Genomic DNA, 19102 nt, shown 5'->3' on the forward strand with positions numbered 1-19102 from the left:
TGATTGCTCTCACAAAGCTTCCATTTTGGGGAACTCAGACTATAAAAAGAAATAAGTGAAATACACGCTCTGTTAGATAGTGAAAAGTGTTACAGAGAAAAATAAAACGGGACACAGGGTTACAGAGTGTTGGAGCAGGGGATGGGGATTTGTGGTTTAAATAGGATGATCAAAAAGCCCTTACAGCAAAGGTGATATTTGAGCAAAGATTGTTAGAGGTGAGGGAACAAGGCACTTGGATCTGAGAGAAGAGGCACAGGAAAGAGCAAGTTCAAAGTCCCTGAGGGAGCAGACCTGGTGTGTTTGAGAAGCAGGGAGGAAGCTAGTGGTTACAGCATTGAGTGAGAGGGAGTCAGGGAAGAGGAGGCTGGGGGGCCAGGGGGGCCAGTTCATGTGGGGCCTGCTTTGGCTTTCTCTCTAGTGAGATGGGAGCTACCAGAAGGGTTTGAGAAGAATGATAAGATCTGACTTATGCTTTCAAAGGGTCACTATGGTGCTTATGCAGAAGGGTCCAGGTAGAGCAGGAAGAGAAGCCAACGGCCAGTCAGGTCAGGAAGATGCTGCAGTAATCAGGTGAGGGGCGATGGGGACTCGGGACAGTGAGGTCATTATGCAGATGGTGAGAAGAGGGCGGATTCTAGAGAGATAAAATTACGTCCATGTGTATATGTATACTTCTTAATAACCAGTGTATTGAGATATACCATTGCAATTCACTCATTTAAAGTGTACAACTCAGTGGCTTTTAGTATAGTCACAGATTTATGCAACCATCACCACAATCCATTTTAGAACATTTTCATCATTCCCAAAAGAAATCCTGCACCCCTTAGCCATCATTCCTCAATCTCCCCTCAGCCCTAAGCAACCCCAATCATGTTCTATCTCTATAGATTTGCCTGTTCTGCACATTTCATATAAATGGAATCAAACAATATGTAGTCCTTTGTTACGGCTTCTTTCACTTAACAAAATGTTTTCAATCTGGATATATCTTGAAGGTAGCATTGAGAGAATTTGCTGACTAATTGTATATTTGGTGTGAGAAAGAGGGAATAAAGAATGATGCCAATGTTTTTATTTGAGCAACTGAGATGGGGAAAACTGTAAGAGGTACAGGTTTGGGGGGTTATTAACAGTTTATTTTTAGACATGCTAATTTGAGATGTCTATTGGATATTTAAGGTGAGAAGGTGAATTGGCATTTGATACATGATTTAGGAGTCCAGGGGAGGAGGTCTGGCTAGAGATAAAAATTGGGGAGTCATCAGCATATATATGTAAATTTTATCTTAATGAGATTGTTAGCTCCTGGAGGTCAGAGACCATTTTATATACTGATGCCCTTCAAGTTTCAGGGATCTTCCTTACAGACATCTCATGTTCATAGTAGTGAAGTGTTGTACAGAAGCTGGCCCAGTCTCTGCTTCTACCAACCCTGAGGCTCAGCCCAGGTGTCAGACTCCACAGGAGGGACTTTTTTGACTTGCCCATGGCAACTCTTTTAAGCTATCCTGTCTACTTCCACAATATCAGGGGTGCTCAATCTGGAACTGTCCTCCTTGATCTGTTCTTTGTCCCTTGCTTTTCCCTACTCATAACTCTCCCAACAACTGGCTCTTTTTCTGCTTTGTCTTACTCTTAGTATTTGATGGACAGTATCATCTTCTCAACTGCATTAAGCCTTGGGTTGTCAGATCAGCCATTCCAGTTCTCCACCTCATTACCTTGCTGTAGAACAACCTGAAAGGCTTCTCGCTAGTCAACCAGCCTGCGGCCATCTTACCTGTTGCTCCTTTCCTCCCAGGCAGTTTCTCAATCTCAGTACTATCAACATTTGGGGCCGCATTTTGAGTTTCTGTCGTGAGGGGCTGCCTTGTGCATTGTAGGATGTTAAACACCATCCCTGGTCCTTACCCACTAGATGCCAGTAGTACTTCTCCACCAGGTATGAAAACCAAAAATGTCTCCAGACATTGCCCGATGTCCCCCCACAGGGAAAATCACCCCCAAATCCCCCATTTTATAAAACACTGCCCTAAGGGAAAATGTGGTAATTCTGACTGTGGCCCCTTCCAGTTCTAAAATTCAGTGATTCAGTTATTCAGTTATATCTACTTTACGCAGTCATTCGTATACTGAGCCTTTTAAATTCCTTCTAGTGTGCTAGGCTCGCTAAACTTGTGATCACTTTCATTTTTCTTTCTCTTTTATTTTTTCCTTTCTTTTTTCTCCCTCTTCTGAGTTCACCTGTTAGCCACAGAATGGTGATACATGTGGAAAATAAATGTAAAAATGAAGGCACACCTACATGTTTTGTAATAAAAAGGAGAATCAGAAGTTTTAATACACTATTATGAAGAATTAATGCTATCCATCTTTAAAGGTCTTAGAAATATACAGAAGTCAGAATCTGTAATATTATCTGTTCCTACCTCCTAATTGTCTTCTGATGCAAACTATTCCTTAAGCACCAAACATCAAGTTGAATAAAAACCCATTTGGACTTAACTTAACATTGTTGCTGTTGATTAGTAGTATTGTAAGAGTAAGGCTTCCCACCCTTGAAGTCCAGCCTGGCAACAGTGGGAACTGAAGGAATTGTTTGGGAATAATACACTCGAAGTTCCAATAAATGACTTTGAAATGAACTCTTGGGAAGCAGCCTCTAAGCTGGTGACAGCATCTGCTTTTTATGACTGACAGCACAGAGTCGGTGAACAGAGGCAGGCGGTGAGTTTTGTCGAAGTGCAGGTGTTCCAAGGTGGCTTTAAAACAGTTTCTTTTCTGGCTCATGAGATGGAGAATTGAGAACAACGTGTTAAGAATGGTTCCTGGCACCGCCCAGCCGCATTCATTACATTTTTCAGTAAGTACTGCTTTGCTAGGTATTGTGAGGAGTTAAAAAAGCAATCATGGTCCTTAAGTAATATTCTATCTATTAAAGCAGGCAAGAAAATAGGAAAATGTGCAGAAAATGCAAATATATATAACTGCATCTATGTTGCCATCACCCTGAGAGCTAAAAATCATTGTTGCTGGTGGGAACAGAATGAATAAGGAGACCCAAGTGGGGCCAGTCAATAACCACCCAGAATAAATTGCTAATCAGAAGCGAAGCTAGCACAGGCCGATAAATAACAAGGTTACTTGATCTGAAGAAAGAACCTGCTTCCTCTCATGTCAGTAATTATATCAATACAGAGAAAGAGACAACTTGGCTTTTGCTGGGTTACAGCCAGATGATGTTGTAAATCAATTACACGTTCGCAGGCACCCTCTCCTACAGTCGCCTGGCGGGGTACAAGCAGCAACTGATCCCCATTTGCAATGCCCGAGCAGCTTACTGACTGCCTTTGTACGTAGCATACGTCGGCGCAGGAAGCTTGGGCTCAAGTCTATGTAGAGCGGTGCTTTCAGACTTACCATGCCCACTGAGATTACCTGGGGATCTTCTTCTTTTTTTTTTTCCTCAGCAATGCATATATTTAATTATTTTAGTTTGAGGCTATCAGTTACATAATAAATTAATCATTTTTAGATCCTGCTGAGCGTTTCTTTCTTTTTTTTTTTTACATCTTTATTGGAGTATAATTGCTTTACAATGGTATCTTAGTTTCTGCTTTATAACAGAGTGAATCAGTTATACATATACATATGTTCCCATATCTCTTCCCTCTTGTGTCTCCCTCCCTCCCACCCTCCCTATCCCACCCCTCCAAGCGGTCACAAAGCACCAAGCTGATCTCCCTGTGCTATGCAGCTGCTTCCCACTAGCTATCTACCTTACGTTTGGTAGTGTATACATGTCCATGCCTCTCTCTTGCTTTGTCACAGCTTACCCTTCCCCCTCCCCATATCCTCAAGTCCATTCTCTAGTACGTCTGTGTCTTTATTTCTGTCTTACCCCTAGGTTCTTCATAACATTTTTTTTCTTAAATTCCATATATATGTGTTAGCATACGGTATCTGTCCTTCTCTTTCTCACTTCACTCTGTATGACAGACTCTAGGTCCATCCACCTCATTACAAATAGCTCAATTTCATTTCTTTTTATGGCTGAGTAATATTCCATTGTATATATGTGCCACATCTTCTTTATCCATTCATCTGATGATGGACACCTAGGTTGTTTCCATCTCTGGGCTATTGTAAATAGAGCTGCAATGAACATTTTGGTACATGACTCTTTTTCAATTATGGTTGTCTCAGGGTATATGCCCAGTAGTGGGATTGCTGGGTCATATGGTAATTCTATTTGTAGTTTTTTAAGGAACCTCCATACTGTTCTCCACAATGGCTGTATCAATTTACATTACCACCAACAGTGCAAGAGGGTTCCCTTTTCTCCACACCCTCTCCAGCATTTATTGTTTGTAGATTTTTTGATGATGGCCATTCTGACTGGTGTGAGATGATATCTCATTGTAGTTTTGATTGCATTTCTCTAATGATTAGTGATGTTGAGCATTCTTTCATGTGTTTGTTGACATTCTGTATACCTTGTTTGGAGAAATGTCTATTTAGGTCTTCTACCCATTTTTGGATTGGGTTGTTTGTTTTTTTGTTATTGAGCTGCATGAGCTGCTTATAAATTTTGGAGATTAATCCTTTGTCAGTTGCTTCATTTGCAACTATTCTCTCCCATTCTGAGGGTTGTCTTCTGGTCTTGTATATGCTTTCCTTTGCTGTGCAAAAGCTTTGAAGTTTCATTAGGTCCCATTTGTTTATTTTTGTTTTTATTTCCATTTCCCTAGGAGGTGGGTCAAAAAGGATCTTGCTGTGATTTATGTCATAGAGTGTTCTGCCTAAGTTTTCCTCTAAGAGTTTGATAGTTTCTGGCCTTATATTTAGGTCTTTAATCCATTTTGAGTTTATTTTTGTGTATAGTGTTAGGGAGTGATCTAATCTCATACTTTTACATGTAGCTGTCCAGTTTTCCCAGCACCACTTATTGAAGAGGCTGTCCTTTCTCTACTGTACATTCCTGCCTCCTTTATCAAAGATAAGGTGACCATATGTGCATGGGTTTATCTCTGGGCTTTCTATCCTGTTCCATTGATCTATCTTTCTGTTTTTGGGCCAGTACCATACTGTCTTGATTACTGTAGCTTTGTAGTATAGTCTGAAGTCAGGGAGCCTGATTCCTCCAGCTCCATTTTTCGTTCTCAAGATTGCTTTGGCTATTCGGGGTCTTTTGTGTTTCCATACAAGTTGTGAAATTTTTTGTTCTAGTCCTGTGAAAAATGCCAGTGGTAGTTTGATAGGGATTGCATTGAATCTATAGATTGCTTTGGGTAGTAGAGTCATTTTCACAAGGTTGATTCTTCCGATCCAAGAACATGGTATATATCTCCATCTGTTTGTATCATCTTTAATTTCCTTCATCAGTGTCTTATAATTTTCTACATACAGATCTTTTGTCTCCTTAGGTAGGTTTATTCCTAGATATTTTATTCTTTTTGTTGCAGTGATAAATCGGAGTGTTTTCTTGATTTCACTTTCAGATTTTTCATCCTTAGTGTATAGGAATGCAAGAGATTTCTGTGCATTAATTTTGTATCCTGCTAATTTACCAAATTCATTGATTAGCTCTAGCAGTTTTCTGGTAGCATCTTTAGGATTCTCTATGTATAGTATGATGTCATCTGCAAACAGTGATAGCTTTACTTCTTCTTTTCCGATTTGGTTTCCTTTTCTTCTCTGATTGCTGTGGCTAAAACTTCCAAAACTATGTTGAATAAGAGTGGTGAGAGTGGGCAACCTTGTCTTGTTCCTGATCTTACTGGAAATGCTTTCAGTTTTTCACAATTGAGGATGATGTTGGCTGTGGGTTTGTCATATATGGCCTTTATTATGTTGAGGTAAGTTCCCTCTATGCCTACGTTCTGCAGGGTTTTTATCATAAATGGGTGTTGAATTTTGTCAAAAGTTTTCTCTGCATCTATTGAGATGATCATATGGTTTTTCTCCTTCAATTTGTTAATATGGTGTATCACATTGATTGATTTGCGTATATTGAGATTCCTGGAATAAACCCCACTTGATCATGGTGTCTGATCCGTTTAATGTGCTGTTGGATTCTGTTTGCTAGTATTTTGTTGAGGATTTTTGCATGTATGTTCATCAGTGATATTGGCCTGTAGTTTGTTTCTTTGTGACACCTTTGTCTGGTTTTGGTATCAGGGTGATGGTGGCCTCGTAGAATGAGTTTGGGAGTGTTCCTCCCTCAGCTATATTTTGGAAGAGTTCGAGAAGGATAGGTGTTAGCTCATCTCTAAATGTTTGATAGAATTCGCCTATGAAGCCATCTGGTCCTGGGCTTTTGTTTGTTTGAAGATTTTTAATCACAGTTTCAATTTCAGTGCTTGTGATTGGTCTGTTCCTATTTTCTATTTCTTCCTGATTCAGTCTTGGCAGGTTGTGCATTTCTAAGAATTTGTCCATTTCTTCCAGGTTGTCCATTTTATTGGCATACAGTTGCTTATAGTAATCTCTCATGATCTTCTGTATTTCTACAGTGTCAGTTGTTACTTCTCCTTTTTCATTTCTAATTCTATTGATTTGAGTCTTCTCCCTTTTTTTCTTGATGAGTCAGGCTAATGGTTTATCGATTTTTTTATCTTCTCAAAGAACCAGCTTTTAGTTTTATTGATCTTTGCTATCATTTCCTTTTTTTCTTTTTCATTTATTTCTGATCTGATTTTTATGATTTCTTTCCTTCTGCTAACTTTGGGGTGTTTTTCTTCTTCTTTCTCTCATTGCTTTAGGTGCAAGGTTAGGTTGTTTATTCAATATGTTTCCTGTTTCTTAAGGTAAGATTGTATTGCTATAAACTTCCCTCTTAGAACTGCTTTTGCTGCTTCCCATAGATTTTGGGTCGTCGTGTCTCCATTGTCATTTGTTTCTAGGCATTTATTGATTTCCTCTTTGATTTCTTCAGTGATCACTTCGTTATTAAGTAGTGTATTGTTTAGCCTCCATGTGTTTGTATTTTTTACAGATCTTTTCCTGTAATTGATATCTAGTCTCATATCGTTGTGCTTGGAAAAGATACTTGATACAATTTCAATTTTCTGAAGTTTACCAAGGCTTGATTTGTGACCCAAGATATGATCTATCCTGGAGAATGTTCCATGAGCACTTGAGAAAAATGTGTATTCTGTTGTTTTTGGATGGAATGTCCTATAAATATCAATTAAGTCCATCTTGTTTAATGTATCATTTAAAGCTTGTGTTTCCTTATTTATTTTCATTTTGGATGGTCTGTCCATTGGTGAAAGTGAGGTGTTAAAGTCCCCTACTATGAATGTGTTACTGTCGATTTCCCCTTTTATGGCTGTTAGTATTTGCCTTATGTATTGAGGTGCTCCTATGTTGTCTGCATAAATATTTCCAATTGTTATATCTTTTTCTTGGGTCAATCCCTTGATTATTATGTAGTGTCCTTCTTCGTCTCTTGTAATAGTCTTTATTTTAAAGTCTATTTTGTCTGATAATGACAATTGCTACTCCAGCTTTCTTTTGGTTTCCATTTGCATGAAATATCTCTTTCCATCCCCTTACATTCAGTCTCTATGTGTCTCTAGGTCTGAAGTGGGTCTCTTGTAGACAACATATATATGGGTCTTGTTTTAGTATCCATTAAGCCAGTCTGTGTCTTTTGGTGGGAGCATTTAGTCCATTTACATTTAAGGTAATTATCAATATGTATGTTCCTATTCCCATTTTCTTAATTGTTTTGGGTTCGTTATTGTAGGTCTTTTCCTTCTCTTGTGTTTCTTGCCTGGAGAAGTTCCTTTAGCAGTTGTTGTAAAGCTGGTTTGGTGGTGCTGAGCTCTCTCAGCTTTTGCTTGTCTGTAAAGGTTTTAATTTCTCCATGAAATCTGAATGAGATCCTTGCTGGGTAGAGTAATCTTGGTTGTAGGTTTTTGTCCTTCATCACTTTAAATATGTCCTACCAGTCCCTTCTGGCTTGCAGAGTTTCTGCAGAAAGATCAGCTGTCAACCTTATGGGGATTCCCTTGTGTGTTATTTCGTGTTTTTCCCTTGCTGCTTTTAATATGTTTTCTTAGTATTTAATTTTTGACAGTTTGATTAATATGTGTCTTGGCGTGTTTCTCCTTGGATTTATCCTGTATGGGACTCTCTGTGCTTCGTGGACTTAACTATTTCCTTTCCCATATTAGGGAAGTTTTCAACTATAACCTCTTCAAATATTTTCTCAGTCCCTTTCTTTTTCTCTTTTTCTTCTGAAACCCCTATAATTCGAATGTTGGTGTGTTTAGTGTTTTCCCAGAGGTCTCTGAGACTGTCCTCAGTTCTTTTCGTTCTTTTTTTCTTTATTCTGCTTTGCAGTAGTTATTTCCACTATTTTATTTTCCAGGTCACTTATCCATTCTTCTGCCTCAGTTATTCTGCCATTGATCCCATCTTAGCGTATTTTTAATTTCATTTATTGTGTTGTTCATTGTTGTTTGTTTCATGTTTAGTTGTTCTAGGTCCTTGTTAAATGTTTCTTGCATTTTGTCTATTCTATTTCCAAGATTTTGGATCATCTTTGCTATCATTATTCTGAATTCTTTTTCAGGTAGACTGCCTATTTCCTCTTCATTTGTTAGGTCTGGTGGGTTTTTATCTTGCTCCTTCATCTGCTGTGTGTTTTTCTGTCTTCTCATTTTGCTTATCTTACTGTGTTTGGGGTCTCCTTTTTGCAGGCTGCAGGTTCTTAGTTCCCGTTGTTTTTGGTGTCTGTCCCCAGTGGCTAAGGTTGGTTCAGTGGGTTGTGTAGGCTTCCTGGTGGAGGGGACTAGTGCCTGTGTTCTGGTGGATGAGGCTGGATCTTGTCTTTCTGGTGAGCAGGTCCACGTCTGGTGGTATGTTTTGGGGTGTCTGTGTACTTGTTATGATTTTAGGCAGCCTCTCTGGTAATGGGTGGGGTTGTGTTCCTGTCTTGCTAGTTGTTTGGCATAGGGTTCCAGCACTGTAGCTTGCTGGTCATTGAGTTAAGCTGGGTGCTGGTGTTGAGAATGAGATCTCTGGGAGATTTTTGCCATTTGATATTATGTGGAGTTGGGAGGTCTCTTGTGGACCAGTGTCCTGAAGTTTGCTCTCCCACCTCAGAGGCACAGCACTGGCTCCTGGCTGCAGCACCAATAGCCTTTCATCCACATGGCTCAGAATGAAAGGGAGAAAAAGTAGAAAGAAAGAATCAGTAGAAGAAAGAAAGAAAGAAAGAAAGGGAGAGAGAGAGTGAGAGGGAAAGAAAGAAAAAAAGAAAGAAAGAGAGAGAGAGAGAAAGAAAAACAAAGAAAGAAAGAAAGAAAGGAGGGAAGCAGGGTGGGAGGGAGGAAGTAAGGAAGGGGGGAAGGAAGGAAAAAAAGAAAGAAGATTAAAATAAAATAAAGTTATTAAAATAAAAATAATTATTAAGAAAAAAATTAACAAAACAAAACGGATGGATAGAACCCTAGGACAAATGGTGGAAGCAAAGCTGTACAGACAAAATTTCACAAGAAGCATACACATACACACTCACAAAAAGAGGAAACGGGGAAAAAAAATCATAAATATTGCTCTCAAAGTCCACCTCCTTAATTTGGGATGATTTGTTGTCTATTCATGTATTCCACAGATGCAGGGTACATCAAGTTGATTGTGGAGATTTAATCCGCTGCTCCTGAGGCTGCTGGGAGAGATTTCCCTTGCTCTTCTTTGTTCTCACAGCTCCCAGGGGCTCAGCTTTGGATTTGGCCCTGCCTCTGCGTGTAGGTCACAGGAGGCCGTCTGTTCTTCGCTCAGACAGGATGGGGTTAAAGGAGCCGCTCACTCAGGCCGGGGGGGAGGGAGGGGCACGGAGTGCGGGGCTAGCCTGCGGCGGCAGAGGCCTCGTGAAGTTGCATCAGCCTGAGGCTCACCGTGCGTTCTCCCGGGGGAGTTGTCCCTGGATCTCGGGACCCTGGCAGTGGCGGGCTGCACAGGCTCCCCGGAAGCGGGGTGTTGATAGTGACCTGTGCTCGCACACAGGCTTCTTGGTGGCAGCAGCAGCAGCCTTAGCGTCTCATGCCTGTCTCTGGGGTCTGCGCTTTTAGCCGCGGCTCACGCCCGTCTCTGGAGCTCCTTTAAGCAGCGCTCTTAATCCCCTCTCCTCGCGCACCAGGTAACAAAGAGGGAAGAAATCGTGTCTTGCCTCTTTGGCAGGTCCAGACTTTTCCCGGACTCCCTCCTGGCTTACTGTGGTGCACTAACCCCTTCAGGCTGTGTTCATGCCGCCAACCCCAGTCCTCTCCCGGCCCTCCGACCGAAGCCCGAGCCTCAACTCCAGCCCCCGCCTGCCCTGGCGGGTGAGCAGACAAGCCTCTCGGACTGGTGAGTGCCGGTCGGCCCTGATCCTCTGCGCTGGAATCTCCCCGCTTTGCCCTCCGCACCCCTGTGGCTGTGCTCTCCTTCGCGGCTCCGAAGCTTCCCCCTCCGCCACCCGCAGTCTCCACCAGTGAAGGGGCTTCTAGTGTGTGGGAACCTTTCCTCCTTCACAGCTCCCTCCCACTGGTGTGGGTCCCGTCCCTATTCTTTTGTCTCTGTTGTTTCTTTTTTCTTTTGCCCTACCTAGGTACGTAGGGAGTTTCTTGCCTTTTGGGAGGTCTGAGGTCTTCTGCCAGCATTCAGTAGGTGTTCTGTAGGAGTTGTTCCATGTGTAGATGTATTTCTGGTGTATCTGTGGGGAGGAAGGTGATCTCCGCGTCTTACTCTTCCACCATCTTCCCGGAAGCCTCCCTGCTGAGCGTTTCTTATCTAAAACATTGTGGTGTCCCATGTCTGGAGCACATTCTAACCATATGGGCAGACAACTCAGGATATGTGAGGCCTTTTAGTAACCCTGGTCTGCATCCCCAGAGTTAGCACCCTGAAGCTGTAGTTCTGATTCATCCTGGGGATCTTCTTAAAGTACAGATTCTGATTCAGTAGGTTTGGGGAGGGGCTTAGGATTCTATTTCTAATAAGCTCCCAGGTGATGCTGATACTGCTGATCCATGGAACATTCTTTGATTAGAAGACTGCTGGGGAGAGAGAAGTGAAATTGAAAGAAGTGGGAATAGAAGTAAGAAATGTGTGGATTTAATCTTTCTCTCCAGTCCCTCTTGTCTTGGATTCTTCTCTTTTCTCCCTTCAGGGCTCTTTACCTCTTCCTTCCCTCCCCTCATCTGCCTGTATACACACTAGGGCAGGAGATCCTGATTCAGTTGCCTTGGATTGGAGCCTGGGTACTGGTATTTTTAACCAGAGGATTGGCTCCCCAGATGACTGTAACATGCAGGTGGATTTGAAAGACGCTGATTTATTGTCTTTTAAAAACTACTTATTGAAATTGTCTTAATTCAACACATGGAATTACTATATGCAATTAAATTAATAAATGATTTTAGTTGATGATAAACTACATCTATTATGTAACAGAGTTTGTCTTTGCCTAAATTTGGATGAGAAGCAGAGCAGCATTTCTTGTTACCTGGACTCCTGGGGCCTCACTACAGCCTCCTAAGAGGACTTCCTCCCCAGTCCATCCTCACGCTGCAGCTGCTTCCCTAGGTTCTAGACAGCCTGTTGGAATCACTGGGAGCTTGTTCTGGTTGCAGAATTCTAGGCCCTTGTTCCAGACCTATGGAACCAGAACCTGCATTTTAACAGGATCCCTACTTGCACACTTGAGCATGGCCCTCTCTTAGTACCGCCTTTGTCTGCTACTTTCTGTGAGCCGTGAGGCTTCAGCTCAGGGCTCCCATGTGTCACTGGGGAGAATGGAGGCGTCTGCTTTCCTTTCTCTGGCTCTTCCCTTCTGTGCCCATTGTGTATTTTTCAGTCTGTCAGATGGTGGTGCAGCTTCTTGTGGGGTGGAAATCTTAAGAAGTCAAGTTCTGGTTAAATGAGTTTCCTTTTGGGTCTTCGCTGATTCCCAAATGCCAGGCTCGCTTTGGTGGGGATGGGGGGGCGGGGTGCGGGTAGCACTGAAATTACCCTCAGGTGGGTAGGTTCTCCATGTCTGACTGATTCTGGTTCCCGTGGAGCAGCTTGCATTCTAGTCACAGGGCTTCTGCTCAGAGATGGCCTCATAATTACAACACTTTGGATCTCTGTTGCTCCTTTCTAGAATATCATCTTAGCCCAGATTTCATAAATGTCCCCACTGATGAATGGAAGTATCTGTACTCAGAAATGAACACGCCAAAGTCAGCTCAGACTATTTTTCTCCCTGCAGCTTCCTGTCATTTGTGGTGTTCTCTTCATAAACCACAGGGCTCGGCAGTAATTCGTGGCTGTTTACAGAGCTCCAGCAGTAATTAAGTCAAATTGGATCTGCTCTCTTAGTATGGTGAGGAAATATACTGACATCCATTATGTACAGGCTGGATGCAGGGAACAAAAACAATTCTTGTCAGTTATGTACATGTTCAAGCTCGGGAGCATGTGAAGGAAGAAAAATTTCTGTGGAATGAAAACAGAAGGCTATGTCAGAAGCAGAACTGCTGATGGAACTCCGAGGCGTTGGGTTCAGAAGAGAGGAGAGGAGAGGCCAGATCTCTGGTCGGGCTGAGAGGAGCATGCGGAAGTGGAAGGGAGCACACTCCTGGGAGTGTCCTGGCTGGACTGGAGAGTGAGTCCGCCCTGGGTGGATGTCCCAGAGATAGCCCGCTCTAAAAGGCAATATTGCCCTGCCTTCCACCCTGGTCCTGCTCTATCACATAACTCGGGTTTGTTTTTTCATGAAATTGATCCATTCTGAAAGAACCCTATTTATTTATTTGGTTACTTCCTATTTGTCTTCTCCACTAGGATTTTCGCCACGTGAGAACAGGGATCTTAGTTGTCATGCTCATTGCTAAACTCTTAGTGCTTGGTACTGTGAGGAGAGACTATTACGAGCTATATGTTTCCTGTGGCTGCTCTAAGTTACCACAGCCTGGGTGGTTTCAAATAGCAGAAACATACTCTCTCCCAGTGCAGGAGGCCAGAAGCTGGAAATCAAGGTGTTAGCAGTGTTGGTTCCTTCTGGAGGCTTTAAGTAAGGCACAACTTGTTCCCTGCCTGTCTTCTGGCCTCTGGTGGTTGCTGGCAGTCCTTGGAGTTAGTTCCTTGGCTCGTAGCTGCATCACTCCAAAGCCTACCTCCATCATCACGTGGCCTTCCTCCCCAGCTGGATCTCTCTGGGTCCTCTCCCCTTCTTATAAGGGCATCAGTCATTGGATTTGGGGTCTCTCATACTCCAATATGACTGCATCCTCACTAATTACATTTGCAAAGACCCTCTTTCCAAATACATTCTGAGGTTCTGTGTAGACATGAATTTTTGAGGGACACTATTCAGCCCTCTACAGGTGCTCAACAAACATTGGTGAATAAATAAGTCATTGGAGGTTTCCTTTGACCTTCAGGTTTTAAACCCCAATGGAAAGAGAGGACAAAAAGAATGGGAGGGGATACCTTTGATTCTAAATAATCTAGAGGACAGCTCAACCTTATCTGCTGAGCACAAAAGCCCGTTGTTCTCAGGAACACTCCAGTAGAAAGACAATGGAGAGGAAACACCGTTTTTTTTTTTACTATAGAAGGTTGGTGGATTTCTTGGCAGGGGCTCTTGTGACATTAGCGGGGCTCTGAGACTAAGCTCTACACGTGTAATTGGGGGTTCTGACACTGGACCCAGTGCTGCACTTCCCAGGAGGCTGAATGGCCTTGGGGCACCAGCAGGGAAATATTCCAAAGAAAATGAGAGCATCTCCAGGAAGTATTTGAATTAAAAAAAATGTTTTGAAAACGTACCAGAATCATCATGATGAGACAAATGGGAATGTGGTGGGATTTCGTTATACTCATATGATGGTGTAGGCTTCAATTTGTATTTCATACTGGCGGGGGCACTAGAATGTTCTCAGTGCTCTCCAATGGTTTAACCCAACCCTTATGGAACCCCAATATTTCTGAAACCTCAATCAGAATACAGTGAGGGGCAGGAGTGATAGCTGCTCTTTCTAAGCTGGTGGCAGTTCCTGTTGAGTTAGAGGCGTAAGTAGATTCCTCACGTCCGTAACTTGATTCATGCAAGCTAAAGCCCAAATCAGCTTCAGGACACTGAGGAATCAAGAGGCCCTGCCTGATGATATGGAAGCCACCTTCCTTGAGCCAGAATTGCATCTCTGAGGGATGTTGACCTTTCTAGGTCAACCAGTGACCAAGGGCAAAGAGGAAGATATGTTCCAGTGGAGATGCCAGTGGTGCTGAACTACTTGAAGTCTAGTCAGAGTAAAGTATAATCTCCTTCCCTTCTCCCATAACACCTTGGCGGGCTTGGGAGCACTGAGGCGCAAGCTGGCCACCACGTAAGCAATGCCCTGGTCTGTGGATCCTTGTATGGGTGATGTCCACTAGCCTGTTTAAGATTTTCTTTCTGCGTGGTTATTCCCTTGAGTATCCCCTAGCCTGTCTATTGTTAGATATTATATCCTGGTCTCAGCCATTCCTGAGGGCATTAACACTCAGCTCAGAGAGTAGTTGTTCAGAGAAAAAGACAACAGCCCGGACAGCTGGTTGTGAGCTGGTGAGTAATGATCCATGCAAGTGATAAGTTGAGTCACTGAGAGCCAGGAGGCAGATTGAGGTGGTGGGTGACAAAAAGGACGAACTTGTGTGATGTGCAGGTATCTCCAGAAAAGGTTCAGAAATAGTTGAGGAAGGAAAATTTCCCCCAAACTGGGCTTCTTGAAGTTCTGCAGAATGGGTTCTCAGGCTACTGGGTGTTAAACGCAAGACTGACTCGTGACAGTTAAAGAGACGGGAAACCTGGGTTGCGCATTCTAATTCATATTCGTCCAGGGTTGCTGGCTTTTGACTTTTGATATAGCCTGATCCAAATTGTCTGCTGTGGTTGCATTTTTTCTCACTTATTGTTGTTTAGTGACCGTGGCAAGTTTGCTTCTCCAGTTGATCTGCGTGTTGCTTATAAAGTGCCACGTCACAACCACTGCCCTGGCAAAGTGTGGTTGAGCTGCTGAGGCCTGGCAGCCACTGTGAGCAACGCTGTGTGTGGGGGCCATGTGGGATGGGGGCTTGGCCGAGTCCCGAAAGGCAGGCAGTGAGGTTCACTCACAAAACTGCCGGCTGCGACAAGGCTTGCTTGCATGGGAGAATAATTAGCATGTGATTTTTAAAGTGTCCCTTAATTCAGAATAGCTGTGTTTGCTTTTGTGTCAGTAACTGACAGTGTCCTGTTGGGTGGACTCTGGAAATAAATGTTTCAAAGCATGTGTCCTCTTAGAAGATGACTGGACATTTGCACACATTTGCATTGCATGATTAGCATACTTGTGAGTTAAGTAAAAACCTGGTGACTGACCTGTACCCCCTACCCCTTCATGTGAGAAGGTTTGCTCTGTTACAGGGTCGGAGACCCAGGGTGTCTTGAGGTCTCTGCCCGTGCAAAGGCCCCTGTGGACACCTAGTTAATCCCGAGAACCCCCTGTGCTTCGGAGTGGATGACATCTTCTGCTCCTCAGCAGAGGGTTGAGTTTGAACTTCGGATGGGCCCTGCTAACAGCTGGGGACTCCTCTCCCCCTCTGTTTTCCTGCCACCCGCAGTCTCCGAGAGGCAGGATGAAAGAGAATGTCGTTGCTTTTCCTTTCTTCTCTGGCTTTGATTTTCTCTTCCTCCTTTATGTTTTGGAAAATGGTAAAACAAGCAAACAAATAAAATATAGCTCAGCCCCCTCTGAGCCTTGCTCTCCTTCCTGGTCTTCCCTCCCTCAGCGCCTATCCCCACAGTCGTACACCATTTTCCTGCTGACTTTCTTCTCCGTTTTTCCTTCTCTTTTCTCTCTTTGTATTAGTTAGGATTTGGGTTTGGCTGCTTCAGAGCAGGACAAATAACAGTGGCTCAAACTAGTAAGAGTTTGTCTCTCCCATGCCGGTATGTGCTGGTCAGTGATCAGAGGGACCCAGGCTCCTTCTAGCTTGTCCTGCCACCTTGTAGGCATGGTGCCCTGGTCGGTGTCGACCCTCCGTTACCCTGACATCTGCATTCACTCCCAAATGGAGGGAGAAGGAAGATGTGGCAGTACAGCACCACCTGGTAGGTCCTGGAACTTGTCCTCAGCACTTTTACTCACATCCTTTTGGCTACCTCTTTTGGCATCATAGCTGCAAGACACGCTGGGGGAGGAAGTCTCTAGGTGGTAGCCAAGTGTTCAGTTAAAACTAAAGGGTTCTATTATCAAATGGAGAAAATGGAGAATGATGTGAGGGGACCAATATCACTCATGCTGTTAAATTACATGTTGAAAAATGATTGAGGATTATGGTAAAGCAGACTAGACTGTAAGTTGCTCATGGGAAAGAAGAAGGAGAAAGTGTTAAACTGTACCAGTAAGTCCAAATATGTTAGTCACCCAATCATGCCCTATAAATATACAGACTCCAGAACTGATCCTCAGCAGGTCTTACAGGGAGCAAAAGGAATTAGACTTCATGGTCATTGATGCTAAACCGACATGGGTTCCAACCCAGCTCTCCATCTCACTTGCGGTTAGACTTTGGCAAGTGAGTTAACTTCCCTGAACTTGGATTTCCACGTCTATTAAGCGGGGATAATAATACCGTCTTTATTGTGATGGTTAGAGATAGTAAACGAGAATTGATTCTTACGATGGTTGGTACAAGTTGAGCTCTCAAGAAACGTTGGCTGGTGTAGTTTCCCACAGGGTAAAAGCTGTTTTGGGAGCTGTATTGGATGTCCCTAAATTAGAAATCCACAAACAGAAATGGCAATTGCTATAATGCCCATTATAGAATGGGGCTGGGGATGGGAACTCTGTGATGAGGAACTGCAGGGAGCCTAAAGGTAGGACTCTTTTGGGTGTGATAGGTTGGATGTTTCTAGAAGGAGACCTTGAAGAAAAGGAAATGGGAGGTGGTCCAGGAAACACTGGTAGGAAAGTGGAGAAGTGAGAGAAGGGAAGGAAACCGACCTCATTGAACAGGTTACTGCTGTGTGCAACCGGGACTCAATCTGCTGGGGAGTTCTGGAGACAGTGTAGAAATGTCTCAGGTTATCCCACCCGAGGAGCCAGTGATCCGCCAGCTTCCACCAGTTATTGGTAGAGGTTGGCTCCAGGAGATATTAAGTCCCTGGTACTCTGCCCACTGCCCCTTCCAGCTCAGTGGGCCAAAGAAAACCACCCAGCAAAGAGCCATAGGTGCATGCAGGTGGAAGCCATTGGGTTGGCTAGTGCTGAGGGGATAGAGGTGAGGCACTCACAGGATGGCTTCTGCTACACTGGGTGGCCTCACCCAGGGCACAGACCTTCCCCCTGTGTTCTGGGGGTGAAGCCTGTAAAGGGGGCAGAGGATGCCCACACTCGTTTTATAGCTATGCTTCCACTCTGTGCATTTGAGGGTAATTCAGTCATTTGCCATGTTTAATAACAGCAAGATCCCTTTGGTAACTGCTGTGAATCAATGCCCGAGGATTTTATTTTTCCTAAAATGAAGGTTGATGTGGTGAGTGGCCTTGTACTTCACGGGTCAGTATAATCTGGCAGAAGGTGGTTCCAGATGGTGACACAGGAGGATCCTTTAGTCACCTTCTCCCGTGGACACCTCGGATCTACAGCTACGTATGGAACCATTTCCTCTGAAAAAGATCGGAAAACTAGCTGAGCAACCCCTTCACATCCACCGGGAAGAAAAAGGAAGGAGAGGCTGAGACACAACCTTTCCATAAACTCCACACCTGGCATGGCAACTCACATTGGGAGGGAACTCACAACCTGGAACTCCTCCCTAAGGAGTTAAGGGCTCGGACCCCACATCAGGTGCCCCAGCTTTTAAGACCTCACCTGGGAGAAAGCCCCCAAAACACCTGGCTTTGAAAACCAACAGGGCTAGTGTCCTCCGGACCCAAAGTGTTGTAATGAACTGAGGAAGGGCTGGTGCTCAGACTCACCGGCCAAGGGCATGTGCAGAAGCAGTTGTTTGAAAATCACGGGGACTTTCTGTCAAAGAGCTTCACCTGCTGATCCTAAAGCCTCAGGTGGACGCCATTTTCATGCTCGCTAAAGCGGTAGGTTCCATTTTTTTTTTTTTTTTTTTTTGCGGTACGCGGGCCTATCACTGCCGCGGCCTCTCCCGTTGCGGAGCACAGGCTCCGGACGCGCAGGCCCAGCGGCCATGGCTCACGGGCCCATACCGCTCCGCAGCATGTGGGATCCTCCAGGACCGAGGCACGAACCTGTGTCCCCTGCATCGGCAGGCGGACTCTCAACCACTGCGCCACCAGGGAAGCCCGGTAGGCTCCATTTTAAAAAAAAATTCTAGACTTTTTTTTTTTTTAAACACACTTGGTGGGCACCATCTTCACATTCTCCCACTGCCACACTCCACAGAGCCACGGCTCCCACGGGGGAGCATTCGCGCCTGGTTTCTGCAGCTGCTGCCCAGAGGATGCCCCTTGATGATCTGACTCTGGAGGCAGGGGACTTAACGTTCCTTGGTTCCCCGGGATGGTAACATACCACCCCCAGGGCACTGCACAGATGGCAGACTGAGTTGCCCACAGTCTTTCCAAGAAAGAGGCCTATTGCTTGTTCTGGAGCTTCGGCTGGAAGGCAGGCTTCTGGGCTGGCACACCCCTAGGAGCCCACAGAGGGGCTCTCGGAAGTGGAGGCAGGGGGATGCCATCCTTGCGCCCTCCTTCTGCCTGGCTCCAGCTCACTGGTGACACCCAGAAAGGAGCTCATACACTTGTCTGGAGCCCTGAGTTTTGTGCCTTTCACCCTGGGGACACCTCCAGATCACCTGGCCAGAGGGACTTATGCATGCATTCCCACAGGATGGTATATATTCGCATATTTTAAACCCTGCTTCCTGAGGGTCTGGCTTCCAATCAGCCTGAATCCAGGTGCTGTCTGAGATCCCCCTCCCTGCCTTGGGCCAGCGACAGGTCTTGGCACACCGTCAACCACTGGGAGAGATGAAAAATGACATAGGCTGCTTGGACACTCACAAAGGTTTGAGAGACAACCAACAGCTAGGGCAGGACTGAACAATAAGTTTCACT

Source organism: Phocoena phocoena, chromosome 3, assembly GCF_963924675.1.
Source record: "Phocoena phocoena chromosome 3, mPhoPho1.1, whole genome shotgun sequence".
Lineage (NCBI taxonomy): Eukaryota > Metazoa > Chordata > Mammalia > Artiodactyla > Phocoenidae > Phocoena > Phocoena phocoena.